This window comes from Ornithorhynchus anatinus, chromosome 16 (genome assembly GCF_004115215.2).
Source record: "Ornithorhynchus anatinus isolate Pmale09 chromosome 16, mOrnAna1.pri.v4, whole genome shotgun sequence".
NCBI lineage: Eukaryota > Metazoa > Chordata > Mammalia > Monotremata > Ornithorhynchidae > Ornithorhynchus > Ornithorhynchus anatinus.
Genome location: NC_041743.1, coordinates 39,024,865 through 39,039,255, shown reverse-complemented (window position 1 = coordinate 39,039,255; position 14,391 = coordinate 39,024,865). Strand labels below are relative to the sequence as shown.

General features: G+C 53.8%; 1 protein-coding gene across 4 annotated transcripts in view; it reads right to left on the bottom strand.

The window, feature by feature from the left end:
* STK40 (serine/threonine kinase 40) overlaps positions 1-13,801 on the bottom strand; it is a 38,187-nt gene extending 24,386 nt beyond the window's left edge. The window contains exons 1-2 of one of the 4 annotated variants that reach the window (XM_039914289.1): positions 13,620-13,801; positions 11,438-11,535 (exon numbers count right to left, since the gene is read on the bottom strand). The gene's annotated coding sequence lies outside the window, so the exon portion shown is untranslated. Of the gene's footprint in view, positions 1-1,258; positions 1,480-11,437; positions 11,536-13,619 lie in introns of those variants that run through there. The other 3 variants (XM_029080766.2, XM_029080767.2, XM_039914290.1) reach the window with 3 other exon arrangements.
* Positions 13,802-14,391: the final 590 nt, after the last annotated feature.

Genomic DNA, 14,391 nt, shown 5'->3' with positions numbered 1-14,391 from the left:
GGCACCGGACCCATCGACGCCCCCCTGACCCGGGCTGGCACCCCCGAGGTGGGGGAGGTGGTCTGGAGCATCTGGACAAAAGCTGCCTGAGATGCAAAGCTGGTCTAGACGGCAGTTTGCCTGGAAGCCCCTTCGTCGCAGACAGCGTGGAGCCACCCCCACTCGCGGGACTCAATTCAAGAAATGGAACGGAGACCTCGTTCCAAGTACAGTCAGTCAGACAGAAGGAAGGTAGCAGACGTGAGGGGAAGAAAATAGAGATGCTGGCAAGGGGAGTGGCAGGAAGACTGCTCCCTTCCCTGAACATCTATTAGCACCGGCGACCAGCGGCTCAGGCCCAGAAACCCCTGATGAAAAGCGCGGAGCAGGAACGGATGATGGAAACGCGGCTCTCCGAAAGCCGACTCCACCTGCCACAATCTGTTTGCAGAGACCGGGGGAAGGGGGCCGAGTCTCGGGGGTCCAGGAGGAAGATGCCACGACCCGCTGATCCCAACGCCCCAAACTCACCGGCCACCCACCGTCACCCCCCCTGGCCCAGACTGGGCGTTCTCCCTGCCCGCACTGGGGACCCGAGCTGTACCCGCCACACAAAAACCATCTCCAAATGCTCCGGAGGAGACACTTCCAGCGCCGCTGAGGAAACGCTCTGGCCTGCAGGATTCCAACCAGCTGGTCCCTGCCGAGACTGGCCGTTACGTTTAAGAGGGCAGGGAATGTGACTGTTTTATCGTACGCTACCAAGCACACGGGAAGCGCTCAATAAATATGCCTGACTGGATTCTGATCTTCAGTCAATGAATGGTACTTACTGGATCACACTGAGAGCTTAGGAGGGTCTAATACAATAGGGTTGGGACACCCGATCTTACCCTCAAGAAGCTTATCATTCATTTGGGGAGACAGACCTCAATAAAGATTGCAGAGGGGAAGTAGCAGAGTATAAGGATCTGGACATCGGGGCTGTGGGACTACGAGAAAGCCGCATCTCACTAAGCTAACGATACCAAGCCTAACACAAATTTCCCCATTTTCTAAGCCTGCTCCGTATTAAAGCAGCCATGCCACGCTGGAGTCTAAACAGCTCACGCCAAGATAAAGACAATGTCACCCGAGAATGGGCAGGGGGAGGGCGGGAGCTGGGGGTGGGGGGAGCCTAGTTATGAAGTAACATCAAAGCAGAAGTTGCAAGTCTTGTTTTGCATCCAGAGTCCTCAGTCACTAAGTTACACCTCTAACACAAACAGAAGGCGCTTACTCAGAAGTCCGGGCCTCAGCCGGGGCAGCAGGATCCAAGGAAAACCGATTCGATGATAGAATGAGATGGGATCGCCGTCCTCCCTCGGGAGGGGCTCGGCTTCCTCTCCGCCGCTGGGAAGGGAGGTCTGGGCTCCGGGCTAGGATGGCTGGTCACCGGGGAGAGCGGCAGGGTGCCACGGGGGGTGGCCCGCGGAACGCCACCTTGACGAGCAAAAGGCTGCCGGGGCAACAAACCCGATCGCTCTGGGGAATGCTCCTCCTCGGTCAGCGATCTTCCAGACGGGATTCTTCGTGCAGCCTCGGAGGGGGCTCCCAGCTCGTGTTCCCGATAAACTGGTAACACGGCAGGCAAAACAAATCAAGCCGGAGAGTTACAAGTGCCGTTCCTCCGCTGCTGAATTAAACATGGGCAGGGGCCAAATGAATCACTTTCTCCCTGGGGACTCCTGGCGGTGACGATTTGTCATCAGGCTGGAGGTGCCAGGGAAAAGTTCCACGGTGGGCTGTGCCAGCCGGCTCCGCCATCGGGAGGCCGGAGCCGGGTGGGGTGGGGCGGGCCCCCTCACTCGCCCTGCTGGGAAAAGAGCACTCAAAAGGACGAGGTCGTCCCTTGGGCTTCATCGGCTGGGGGTCTGCTTCCCTGTGGGAGCCCTGCCGTGTGGAGGGAGGCGGACGAGGGTCTCCTGCCCAGGGGTCCCAAGATCCTGGCAGGGAGTAGGAGTCCCCTCCTCTGGCATGTGGGCCACCCTCGTCTAAGTCCCAGCCACCGTGCTCTCTCTCTGAGCGCCCGAGTCAGGCGGACCTCAACTTTCGGGGGGCCGGGGCTTTCGCTTCCCTAGTCCCCGGCCTCGCCACCGCTCAGCCGGCCGACATCCCCGGGGCAGCCCCGGAGAACCTGTAACTCTGCCGTGGATAATTCCACGGTGACGTGTGAAAGTGTTGCTCCGGATAAATATTACTGTTTTGGCCGGCTTCCTCATAGCTTCTCACCACCCCTCAGTTGAACCCGTAACACATGCCTCTTGGTCATTTTTACTTTTAAAAGGGAACAAACTGGACACGAAAGGCCACACGCTGCATCTCGCCTCTCCCCGCCGGCTGCCCCGGAAAGGGACTGACCGATCTGGAGCTGCCCGGAGAGGATGGGGGACGGGAGACCCTGGCTTTCAATTTCAGCTTTCTTTCCCGTAGACCGACATGACAGCTCTTATGCTTGAGGCTGCGTTGTAGTCAGAGAGGAATAAAAGATCCGACTCAAGGAAGATCAAACGCCAAGCACGATCTGATTCTCAGAGAGGGTAACTGGCACCCGCCCTGGCCCTCTAGGAGCTCCTCGTTAATCTAAGAAGGGGGTACGATGGAGACCCTCAGTCGAAAAGGTTTCGGTCCTATAACCCACAAGGTCCTGGACGTTTCCTAGGGAGCCAGGAGCCCACCCCCTCTTGAACCAGTCCAGTGACGGGCTTGAAATCCAGGCAAGAGGTTTGTTGACCTCAGCTGGGGCCGCCCAGAGGACTCCCCTGCACTCCAGCTAAGTTGGAAACCTGGGATCTCTTTAAGAGTTCGACCTTTCACCCTGAAACCACGGTTCACCCCCCTTTTGGGACCAGGGCCAGTTGCAGGGGAAAAGATTTAGAGGGGGACGGAAGAGGCTCCGATGTAGGGGCGGGATCCCAGAAATGACCCAGAGAGGGGAAGAAGGGGGACCGCGATCTTCGGCGTGATCGAATCTCCCAGAATCCTGCTGGAGAACGAAACTCGGAGACCGGACTCCATGCCTACCCGTCATTGGGCAAGCCCATGAAAGAGGCAAAGAAAGAGCAGTGCCCCACCCAGGCTGAGCAAGGGTTGAAGCAGTGACGGGATAATTGCCCAGAGAATGACAATTGCACAGACTGGGGTTGCTCAAACCTCACTAAACAAACATCGCCCAGGCACCTCCTCTCACCCAAGCAGACGGAAGTCTTCTGATCATATCCCACCACTTCCAAACCCTCTTTGTTTTCACCAACTGGCACTTAATGTCGTACCCCTGGGAATTTAACAGCGCTGTGAAGAAGTCTTCAAAAAGATGCCTTTCTGGAACTGAGTCCAGAGTGTCAGGAGGACCGGTGATTCACTCCATAAGCTAGTCACCCCCCTCACACACCCCGAAACTGTGAACTCAGCCTGACGTCTCTAACAGATGCCATCCTTGGGCCCTGGGGGGCCAGGGACCCTCGACGTCACCCTCGAAAAAAGGAGGAAAAAAACGGAGCCGACCAATGTCAGAGTTCAACGGTGCTTTGATCGACTTCCCACCGGAGGAAGTGGGAGAGGAAGGTCGCGGCCAGCAGTGGGACTTCCAAAAGGAACTCGGAAAATATGGCAAAGGTCCCGTGGGTCGGTCTCTTGGGTAGATCGCTCCCTTCCATCCCGGTCAGGTCCAGACCCTCAAGGGGGAGTTGGCTACAGGAAAGTATTCACCGACCAACTCATCATTTAAAACGGTGCTGTGTTCCGAGAATAATTCAGAGGTCGTACATTCAAATATGCAGGGGAGAGCCAAAAAGAAAAGCCTTATGACATTGAGACTTGAGCTCAATCCAGCGCTTAGAACAGTGCCTGGCACATACTAAGTGCTTAATGAATACTATTAAAAAAAAAAGAACTATTAGCATTCTCTAGCAAAGCTTCTTTGTTGCTTTACTCTCAAGAACAGCAGATGAGTTTAAAAAAAAAAAAAAACAAAAAACACACCACCAAACACTTGACTCCTTCCTGTTATATGGCTAGTGAAAAATGTTCCTCACCCAGAATCGTTCTTGCCAGGGTAGTTTTGAGCTTGCGGGTGTGCTTGGAGCCCCACAGCAAGCTCCCCTTGGCATGCACAAAATATTGAATACAGAATATTACCAGTGTGAATCGTGCATGCGCCAATGTTTACTTTTTCCACAGTCGAGTGGTGATTTGCTTCTCAATAAAAATGCAATACAGCCAGACTCGGACATGTCGAGAAAATAATAAAAATAATAATAGTCATAATAATAATAATAATGTTGGCATTTGTTAAGCGCTTTCTATGTGCAGAGCACTGTTCTAAGCGCTGGGGGAGATACAGGGTCATCAGGCTGTCCCACGTGAGGCTCACAGTTAATCCCCATTTTACAGATGCAGAAACTGAGGCACAGAGAAGATAAGTGACTTGCCCACAGTCACACAGCTGACAGGTGGCAGAGCCAGGATTCGAACCCATGACCTCTGACTCCCAAGCCCAGGCTCTTTCCACTGAACCACGCTGCTTCGCAACGAAAATGTGGATCGGAGCTGTTTGGTTCTTTTTTTAAAAAAATCAAAAACCAAACAAAACCCCGTATTTTATCGTCTAGGTAATGCCTGAATCTATTCAGGACTTTCAAGTGGGAAATCTCAGATCTTCAAGAGATTTGTGAGGTAAGCCCGAGCGTGGGACCCAGTTTACACATCTGAATAATGGGGAGAGCAATTTGTCAGACAGGGAGGAAGTGACTCACCCACTCAAGGTCACCGAGAAGTGGGAAGTGGGAGGGACAAGCAGAAATAGAACTCAGGAGTCCAGCCTGCTTCCTGCTCTAACCATCAGTCAACATCCTCCTTCGGTTTGCCGGCCTTCCGATCGTCAATACTGATAGTTCCTGACTTCTCAGTGATAAAGATTCCTTTCGGGACAAAAGAGACGGTCGAAGTTCCACAAAGACTCAGGGCTGGATCCGAATTTGTCGTGCCTTGTGGAAAACCCTCAGACGCCTCTCCAAGTCCTCTGCAAATATGAGACACTGCGAGGGCCCTGCTAGGCAACAGTGTGGTGAAGTCAACAAGGGTCCTTCGTGGCGAGAGGTCTCTGTAAGGTCCTTCTTCACTTCACCTTTAATAGGCGTAAAGTCTCTGCTTCCAGAGGCTTATAAGTCACTGAGGGTGAGGGGTGCTTTAACAACGTGATTGGGAGAGCCAAAGCGTACCAGAAGAGAACAATGAAAAAAGATGGTCAGTTGGAAGCTGGAAAGACGTCGCCTAAGGGCTAGCGTTCTGGAAAAGGTCAAATGGATGAGCAAATCACATCTTTGTGTACATCAGGTCAGGTTGCCTGACATCAGGTCTCTGTGTTCATCAAACTGGGTGGGTTATCTGACCTTCAACGGGCTGATTCACCAACAGCTGCTTAGAGTTATACCAAGCATAATTCCTGCTCCACCACTACATTAACCCAGGCACCAAAAAAGCTCCAGTAGAAAGGGGAAAAAAAAAAAAGAAAAAAGAAAAAACACCACAAAATCCCAAAAGACAATATAATCCTTACCTAAATTCTCTCACCCTGGCCTCCTATTCCACAACATCCTGCCAACTCCGGATGAGTGTAATTCCATGATTAAAACAAGCTCCATTTCCAGCTCAGCCTCCGCTTGGTCGGAGAGGTTTCTGCTGGCCGAGTCACTTTCTCTCTCTGCACTTCGGCTCCTCTGCGATGTGTTATGACAACACTCTAATTCTCCACACACCAATTCGCCTACACACTCACACATGCCTTCCCTTCAGTCGGGTCAGGCCGAGGCCGTTCCATCTCCGTTCCTGTTAAGAACGAGGCCTCCTGGTAGCAGGAGCGGCGAGTTGGCTTAAAAAGGAGAAAGCGATCGAATACCTGAGGAACCCTCCTCCCGGACCCCGGTGAATGCCTGGCTTTTCCTCAGGGACTCAGGGGGCGTGCAAGTGTGATTACAGATTCTAATGCAGGGCTGGAGTTTGGGCCACTAAAAACAGTGAGGTTTAAAGTGGCCGCTGAAAATCTCCTTTGGGGATTGAAAGGACGTGTGGGATGGGGGGAGGTTTGGGATGGGAAGAGGTTTCTGGGGGCTGCCCAACTATCCATTCCACAGGCTCAATGAATTTTTTTTTTTAAATGGTATATGTTAAGTGCTTACTTTGCTCCCGGCACTGTGCTAAGCACTCGGGTTGGCACCGGATAATCAGGTTGGACAGTGCCCATGTCCCACCCGAGGCTCACAGTCTTAATCCCCACTTTACAAATGAGGGAACCGAAACACAGAGAAGTTAGAGACTTGCCCAAAGCAGACCAACGGTGGGGCAGGGATTAGAACCCAGTTCCTCTGAGCCCCAGGCCCGTGCTCTAGGCAATAGGCCTTGCTGCTGCTAGGCCATATACTGTGGGGTCCGAGGATCAGGTTGTGCCCTGTGGGCGTGACCTGGAATTTTGTCTACACCTTCCAAGGGTCGGTGGTGTCAACAGGCTCCACGTCGAGCACCACCCGGATGGGAGGAAAGTCAGGTGACTTTCAGTTCCACACTAGACAAAATGCAATGAAATAACGTTCTGCGCCTCTGACAAACTGACGGTCCGTTTGCTTTCTGCGATTTTTAGCCAGATGCCATTCTGCTGAGGAGTTATTGGGCCCCGGGTCCCAGGCCTAGCCCCCCCGGCTCACGGTCACCCTGCCTGGCGGAGCCGGCCCTGGCCCTTTCTGGAGGGGAGGCCTGAACGGTTCGTGACTCCAGTTTTATGGAGACCTCACCCTTAAACGAGTCTTGGCTCCCAAAGTATTTGGAACACACACACACACACACACACTGGAAAGGCTGGGTGTTAAGTGGGTGCAAAGACCCGCCCAGATGAAGATCGGTCAGTTTAACAACTCATCTGAGACCCTCACCCTCTCTCAAGAATTCCATCAGAGAACAGCTTAGCTCAGGCTTGCCCTGCCTGGGAACCGGGGATAAGGACAATCACAAAATGCCATACTGGAATCCCAATACTGCTTGCCCACTCCCGACCAGTGGAGTCAGGAGTGGCTATTAAGACGGTCAGTTCAAGAACCACAGGGCTATCTCTAAATAGATTATTTACACACATAAGCAGACACTTGTGTAAAGGTTAATGCCTTATCTCCAACTTTACTACCAAACACAAAAGGCAATTCCCTCTTGTGTTTGGTGAGCCTGGCTGGGAGGATGGGCTAGCAGCACAGTGGGAAGAAAGGCTCGTAAAGTCCTGTCCACACCATAACTGAAGTGGTTTAAATTAAGCCACCGGAAACGAAAGTGTGACCAACACAATTCCTCACCACCACCCACCTCAACCACAGCAGCTAAATTCAAATCCCATTTTAAACCCCCACCACAGCCCAAATTAGTTAGAGCTAAGATTGGCCATGGGGTTATATCTTTCCTTCATGACCGGAAGAAGAAAACACTACAAAAACCAGTTGGTGGCCACTCCTAAGAAGGGTCAGCACCTGCTCGTGCTTTAAACGGCCCGTTGGTTCAGATGCCAACAGATTCCCAGGAACCAAAATCCTGGGGTTCTGCACTATTCCTGGGAATATTTCCATTCCCCCCCCCCCCCCCAAGTAACTGTTCCCTCCTGGTGGGCCAAACGTAGCACTATAAGCATTTGGGGAACAGAGAATTTACATCCGATTCTGCTTTCGGCCGGCGGAGTTGGTTAATAAAACCCTTCCAGTTACCTTCTGGAGAAGTACGGTCTCAAGCAAAGCAGAATAATTTGTTTAGTGGAGAAAAATTATCCACTGGCAACACTTGCGGTCTTTCGGTCAGAAAAATCTGCATCTCTGTGGACTGATTCTTCAGATACAAATAATGGCTTCATCCTAATGACCGGTAACAGGTTTCAGGAGGAAAAAATGAGGATTTGGGGAAAGGGACAAGCCACGGTCAAACAAGCCTGGTACCTTGCTACCTGCCACAGGGAAATCTCTCCTAGGAGGCAGGTAGCGTGTCCTGAATTTTTGTTGTGCTTTCCCAAACGTTTAATACAGTGGGCCGCACCCAGTGGGGCACTTGCTGAATTCCAACACTTCCTCTTGCCAATCCTATCTCTGCCACCTACACGTTGGGCAAGCCAGGCAACCCAGGCAACCCCCACGAAAAGCTGCACTGCCAAGGACATGTGTTCACCTGACACATCAGGATACACCTGCTTCCTTATCTCTTTCACCTGCAACACCCAGCCAAGGAGAGAACAGTCATTCGGGACAAAGTGCAGGGCAATCTCAAGGACTGGTAGTAATCGAGCCGTTGAATTCCAGAGAGAATCTCACGGCCCCAACCCAGGCGGGCCATCAGGTGAAATTGGGCGTTTTGTCTGCTTCATTTTAATGCGGCATACTTTTCTTTTTTTGGGTAGTACTTGTAAAGTGCTTACTATTGCACTGTTCTAAACGCTGGGTTAGACACAAGATAATCTGGTCAGACACAGATTCCGTCCCACTTGGGGCTCACGGTCTAAGATGGAGGGAGGAGGATTGAATCCCCATTTTGCAGATGAGGTAACCGAGGCACAGAATTGCCCAAGGTCACCTAGCAGATGAATGGCGGAGCCGGGATTAGAACCCAGGTCCCCCGACTCCCAGGTCCATGCTCTTTCCACTAGGCCACGTCTCTTCTTGGAGAGCTTTTAACAAGCAGAGGTGTTCATCAAGGAGATGTGACTTTCTAGTAGTGTTGGAGTAGAGGAGCAGTAAGTAGTACAGTAGTTCGAGTGTGTGAGTGGGAAGCTCAACGTCGACAGCTCTCAGTACCCTCAGCATGTACTGAGAAGAGCACTGTACTAGGCGCTGGGGAGTGTACAACTGAAGCAGAAGACACAGGCTCTGGCCTTGAGGAACTCACAGTTAAACTGAGGGCTGCCTTGCAGTGTGCCGTATTCGACTCCGAGGGAAATAACCCTAAGACGGGCTGCCTTCTTGAGCTTTTAACTCTGGGGAAGGTATTTATGAGCGCTTGCTAAGTGCAGAGCACCGGACTAAGCGATGGGGAGAGCACAATACAACGGAATTAGCAGACATACTCCCTGCCCATATGCAGCTAACAGGCTAGAGGGGTGACACAACCCCTCTGCCCTTCCCTGAAAAACCACAGGCTTGATAGAGCTCTGGGCAGCGGGGTTCCTCTGGCCCCAGTTTCAGCTGGGAACGGGTCCTTCACAAATACCAAGCCTCGACCACTCCTCCAGGCCCCAGCCTTGAGTGAGAGAGTGTGCCACTGGGTCCCGGAGCAGGTTAATGCCTCTCATTTTTCTCCCAGCCCTCACATTCCCATGGAAAAGTTGGTACCCCGACTCCCTTCCCCCAAGGAGCTTACCCTTTCCTAGGGGCAGCTCCAACCACAAGTATGGAGGAAACTTGAGGAGGTGAGGGGGTGAGCGGGGTGGCGGGATGGGCTAGTCGGGAAGCCTGCAGGAAGGAGTTGGGTTAGTAAAATCCTGAAGGACAGCGATGGGATCCAAAAGCTGGGATCCAAGCGATGAGTAGCGCTGTTCTGAAATGACGGCTCTTCAGAAATCAAAGGTGAGCCGCTTGGCCTTTGGACTGAGGTTTGGAGAGAGTGAGAACCGGGAGTAGGCTAGGGAGGTAACGACCCGCACGATAGGAGAGCCCATCCTGCCACCGCAGCCTTGCCGAGTCTTTGCAAGAGAGCGCCAGGGCAGAGACATTCAGCCGCAGGCCAGACTTGCCCTTGGAAGTGCAAGTCCCTCTAGACTGTAAGCTCTCTGTGAGCATTGTGCCTACCAACTCTTGCTAAACTGTACTCTCCTAAGCGTTTAATACAGTGGTCTGCACACTCTAATTGCTCAATAAATACGGCTGACTGATTGAAAGTGTGCATTCTGGTGGCTACAGAGCTGTTTTTCTGCGACCTCACTAACCAAAAGGGCTGTTTCTAGACAAGTCTTACATTTGAGCCGGGGAAGCTATGTCAGCTATGCAAACTTGGCAACTTGAGCTTCTGGAAAAGTGAAGAAGCTCACCTCCCTGACCAAATGTAGGCAACGGCCCGGGGAAGCCTGGATTGGGGCAGCTGGCACACTACCATCTTTCTCTGGGCAGCTGGCACAAGCTGCAGAAACCACCTCTGGCCCCTGCCTTTCTCGATGAATACACAAAACCTCAAGAAAAAAGCTGCACACAGAGCCAGGCTTCCACACTCACGCCTAAACCCCTTCTCCAAGAGCCCACTGTGGTGTGAGGGCAGTGTCCACCGAATCCTGCCTGCTGATCTCTGCATACAGTGCTCTGCACACGGTGAGCGCTCAATAAATAAGATTGAATGAACGAATGCATTTGAGACGGGTACCTGAGCAATTTGCTCTCTTTCTAAACCAACCCAGAAACTCGACTGAAGTCCCTGGAAATTAAGCTCGCTAAAGGAACTGGAGATCTGCTCTCCGCAGCCCGCCCTTCCCTCCCACTACCGCCCCCCACCGCAGTTGAAATGCTTATTCTGAAATAATCAAAATTTTTCTTTAGTTCCCAACTTTAAAACGGCTAGGTTTTCTGGCAAAACCATCCCAACTAAATTTTTCTTTAGTTCCCAACTTTAAAACAGCTAGGTTTTCTGGCTAAAACCATCCCCACTAAATTTTCTGCATGACAAAATGGATCTGCTTATCTTGCGCTGAGCCCAGTGCTTGGCACATACTCAGCATTTAAACACCACTATTCTTCTTCGCAGACCTCACCTTGGGAAAGAAGGCCCGAATTCTGCAGTCTGAAACCCATCTGACGACTTCACCATTAACGCTGCCGCTAATTACATCAACTAATTCTCAGAAATGATTTCCTCAAGCAGTGGTCAATAGACAGCGACGCCAGAGAGTGGAAAAGCAAACAAAAACCACCTCTGCCCGTCAAAAGAGCGAGGTCATCGGTGATTTGGCCGCCCGGGCTCACCTTCCGATTCTGACCCGAAAGTGGGATCCTTGGGGTGAGCTACTAAAATGAGAACAGAGCTGAAGAGGTGCAGAGAGATTGCAGATTTTCACGTCCGATTTCACAAGTAGGAACTGCAGTCCGCTAACCCCACTCGCTGCCTGCTCACCGCAAGCTTAGGAAAGAGACCTCCCACAAAGGCTTCTTTCAGCTCCCTAACCTTTAAAGAATCACCGCCTCGACGTTTGAAAGGCCCCCTTGAATCTACATCCTGGACGTTTTGGGGTTGAAAAAACAAAGAACCTCATTGTTCGGTGCCTTCACCTACAGCTACATTTCCACAGTCGATGAACGAGACTTCCACAAATTTCACTCTTCCTTATCTCGGGTGAAACCACTGGGCTTAGGGGAAAATCCTCCCAAGCAAGACACATTATATCTTCTTCCTCCCCGGGTCTTAAAGAAAAGCGCTCACTTACCAAACCTAGCAGTGGTTTTTTGTGTTTTTTTTTTTTTCCTTCCTCCTTTCAGTTTTAAAGCCGGCAGAGCATGCGGTCAACAGGAGAAAGCCACGACCCTTTCCACGGAAGCAAAAGGAAATTTACAATTGCGAGAGGGCCGAAGACTGAGAAACGGGGCACGACACAGAAGCTGGAGGAGGCGGTTAGTACAGCAAGGGGAAACCTCTAAGACCCCGGGAGGCGACGAGACGGACGAGCTAAATCCACCCGGGGCCGGGCAGCAGCTGGTCAGCGACAGTGGCCGCCTCCTGTTGGGGCGGCCCGAGTCTCCTATGAAGGTCAAGGGGGTGGTGGCCGGGGGTCGACGTTGGCAATTCCATTTCCCCTCCCCACCCCCAGTCGAGGGGAACCGGAGATGATGCTATTTGTTAAGCGCCTTCTACGTGTCAAGCACTGTTCTAAGCGCTGGGGGGTAGAGGCAAGGTAATGAGGTTGTCCCCCGCGGGGCTCCCAGTCTCCATCCCCATTTTACAGATGAGGGAGCTGAGGCACAGGGAAGAGAAGTGACTTAGCCAAAGTCACACAGCTGACAAGTGGGCTGGTGGGGGCACCTGTTCTGGGCAAACCAGATGGTACGAAGGGAGGTTCTGCGACGCTACACACGCCACACACACAACGTTTAGCTCAACACCCCCTTCCCCCTGGCAGCAGGCTGGCATTCCACTTGCTTAGGCCTCAAACCCCTCCGGAACTATTCTTCCATTCCCCTGACAACCTTCACCCTCCCCTCCCTGCCTTCTTGTATCCCCCCGGGATGGATCAGAGAAGCAGCGTGGCTCAGTGGAAAGAGCCCCGGCTTGGCGGTCAGAGGTCAGGGGTTCGAATCCCGGCTCTGCCACTCGTCAGCTGTGTGACTGTGGGCAAGTCACTTCACTGGGCCTCAGTGGCCTCATCTGTAAAATGGGGATGAAGACTGGGAGCCTCACGGGGGACAACCTGATGACCCTATATCTCCCTCGGCGCTTAGAATGGTGCTCTGCACATAGTAAGCGCTTAATACCATTATTATTATTATTGTTATCCTCAGCCTCCCGATGGCATTCATCGTGACTTAACATGGGCAGGGCACTGTACTAGACGCTTGGGGGACTACGAGAGGGGAAGCAGACCCGCTCCCTGCCCTCAAGGAGCTTTCTTCTTATCCCTCCTTGTCCACGATCGCCCCTTCTCCTTCCCCCCAGGGACCAGGCCTCCCACCGCCCCCCAACAAGGGGACCTCTTCCCCCTTGGTCCAACGATCCCTCGTTTCTCCCCCCGGATTTACCCCCCGCTTTCCAGCCCCTCTTCCGTTCCACTCCCCTCTCCCGGGCTAATCCCGACCCCGCTGCATCCTCCCTAAATCACCATCATGATGCTATTTCTTAAGCTTCTTAGAGAAGCAGCGTGGCTCAGTGGAAAGAGCCCGGACTGGGGAGTCAGAGGTCACGGGTTCAAATCCCGGCCCCGCCACTTGTCAGCTGTGTCACCTTGGGCAAGTCGCTTCACTTCCCCGGGCCTCGGTTGCCCCATCTGCAAAATGGGGGTGAAGACCGTGAGCCCCACGTGGGACAACCTGAGGACCCCGAATCCTCCCCAGCGCTTAGACCAGTGCTCTGCACATAGTAAGCGATGAACAAATACCAACATTATTATGATTATTCTAAGCGCTGGGGCAGACCCCAGGGAATGGTGCGGTCCCATGTGGGGGCCTCGCAGCCTGTCGGCAGAGGAGGTCACCGAGGCCCTGAGAAGCGAGGCGGCGGGGCCGGGATTCGAACCCACGCCCCCTGACTCCCATCTTTCCTCCCCCCCCCCCCCCCCGGCCGGTCCTTTTCGGCCCACTGATCATTCCCTCGATCGAATTTATTGAGCGCTTACTCTGCGGGGCGCTCGGAACGGACAGTGGGGCAACGGTGACCACCAGGTTTGAGGCGCTGTGTGCGAAGCACTGGGCGAAGCGCTGTTCCAGACGCTGCGGGGAGCGGGGGGGGGGGGGCGGCTCAGCCCCAAATCTCTGCATTCCAACAGCCTCCCACCGACCCAGGCAGGCACCCCGAAAGTCCTTGGAGCCTGGGGAGGGTCCGGTCCCCCCTTTTCGGGGATGTCCTGGTTTGGGGGACCCCCTCCCCTCGCCCCCCCCACCAGCCCCCCAGCTCCTTACCTTCCTCCCGGCGCTCAGCGCTCCTCGCCCATAGTCCGCAACCCGGAGGCGGGGGCTGCTCGGAGCTCCGTCCCGGGTCCGGGGGGCGGGGAGAGCTCGGGGGTCGCTCTACCGCCGCCGCCCAGCGCAGCTGCAGCCGCCGCAGCCGCCGGAGCCGCCGCCACCGCCGCCTCCCTCCATGGCTGCGGCGCCGCCACCTGACAACGGAAGTGACGCGCCCCTCCCGCTCCCCTTCCAATAAGCCCCGCCCCCTCCCCTCCCTCTCCCTATCGGGGCGCCCTTCTCCCGCCCGTCGCCCGCTGATTGGCCGTCTCGGTGACGCCATCTTGGTCGCGGGAGGAAGGCGTCCGCCTTCGGGCCCCGATTCCGGGCTCTGATTGGTCTACTCCGGAGGGAGGGGTGAAACCCCGCATTCTCATTGGAGGAAGGGAATGAGTGGCGTGGAGTCAACCAATCACCGGCCCCGACGGTGAAGCCGGAAAGGAGACGGGGAGCCCGAAAGGCTCGGCCCCCTCCGGGAGGGGCGGGGGTTGGGCTCGTTTGACAGTTGCGAGGGGCCGTTGGAAGGCCGGGCGGCCGTATTTACCGGCGAGGCGCAGCTGCCAGAAACTGGGGAGAGGAGGAGGAGGGTTTTGGGGGACGAGGGAATAGAATTCATTCCATAGTATTTATTCCATAGTATTTATTGAGCGCTTAATATGTGCAGAGCACTGTACTGAGCGCTTGGAATGGACAATTCGGAGGGGGGAGGGCAATTATCAAGTTGTCTCTC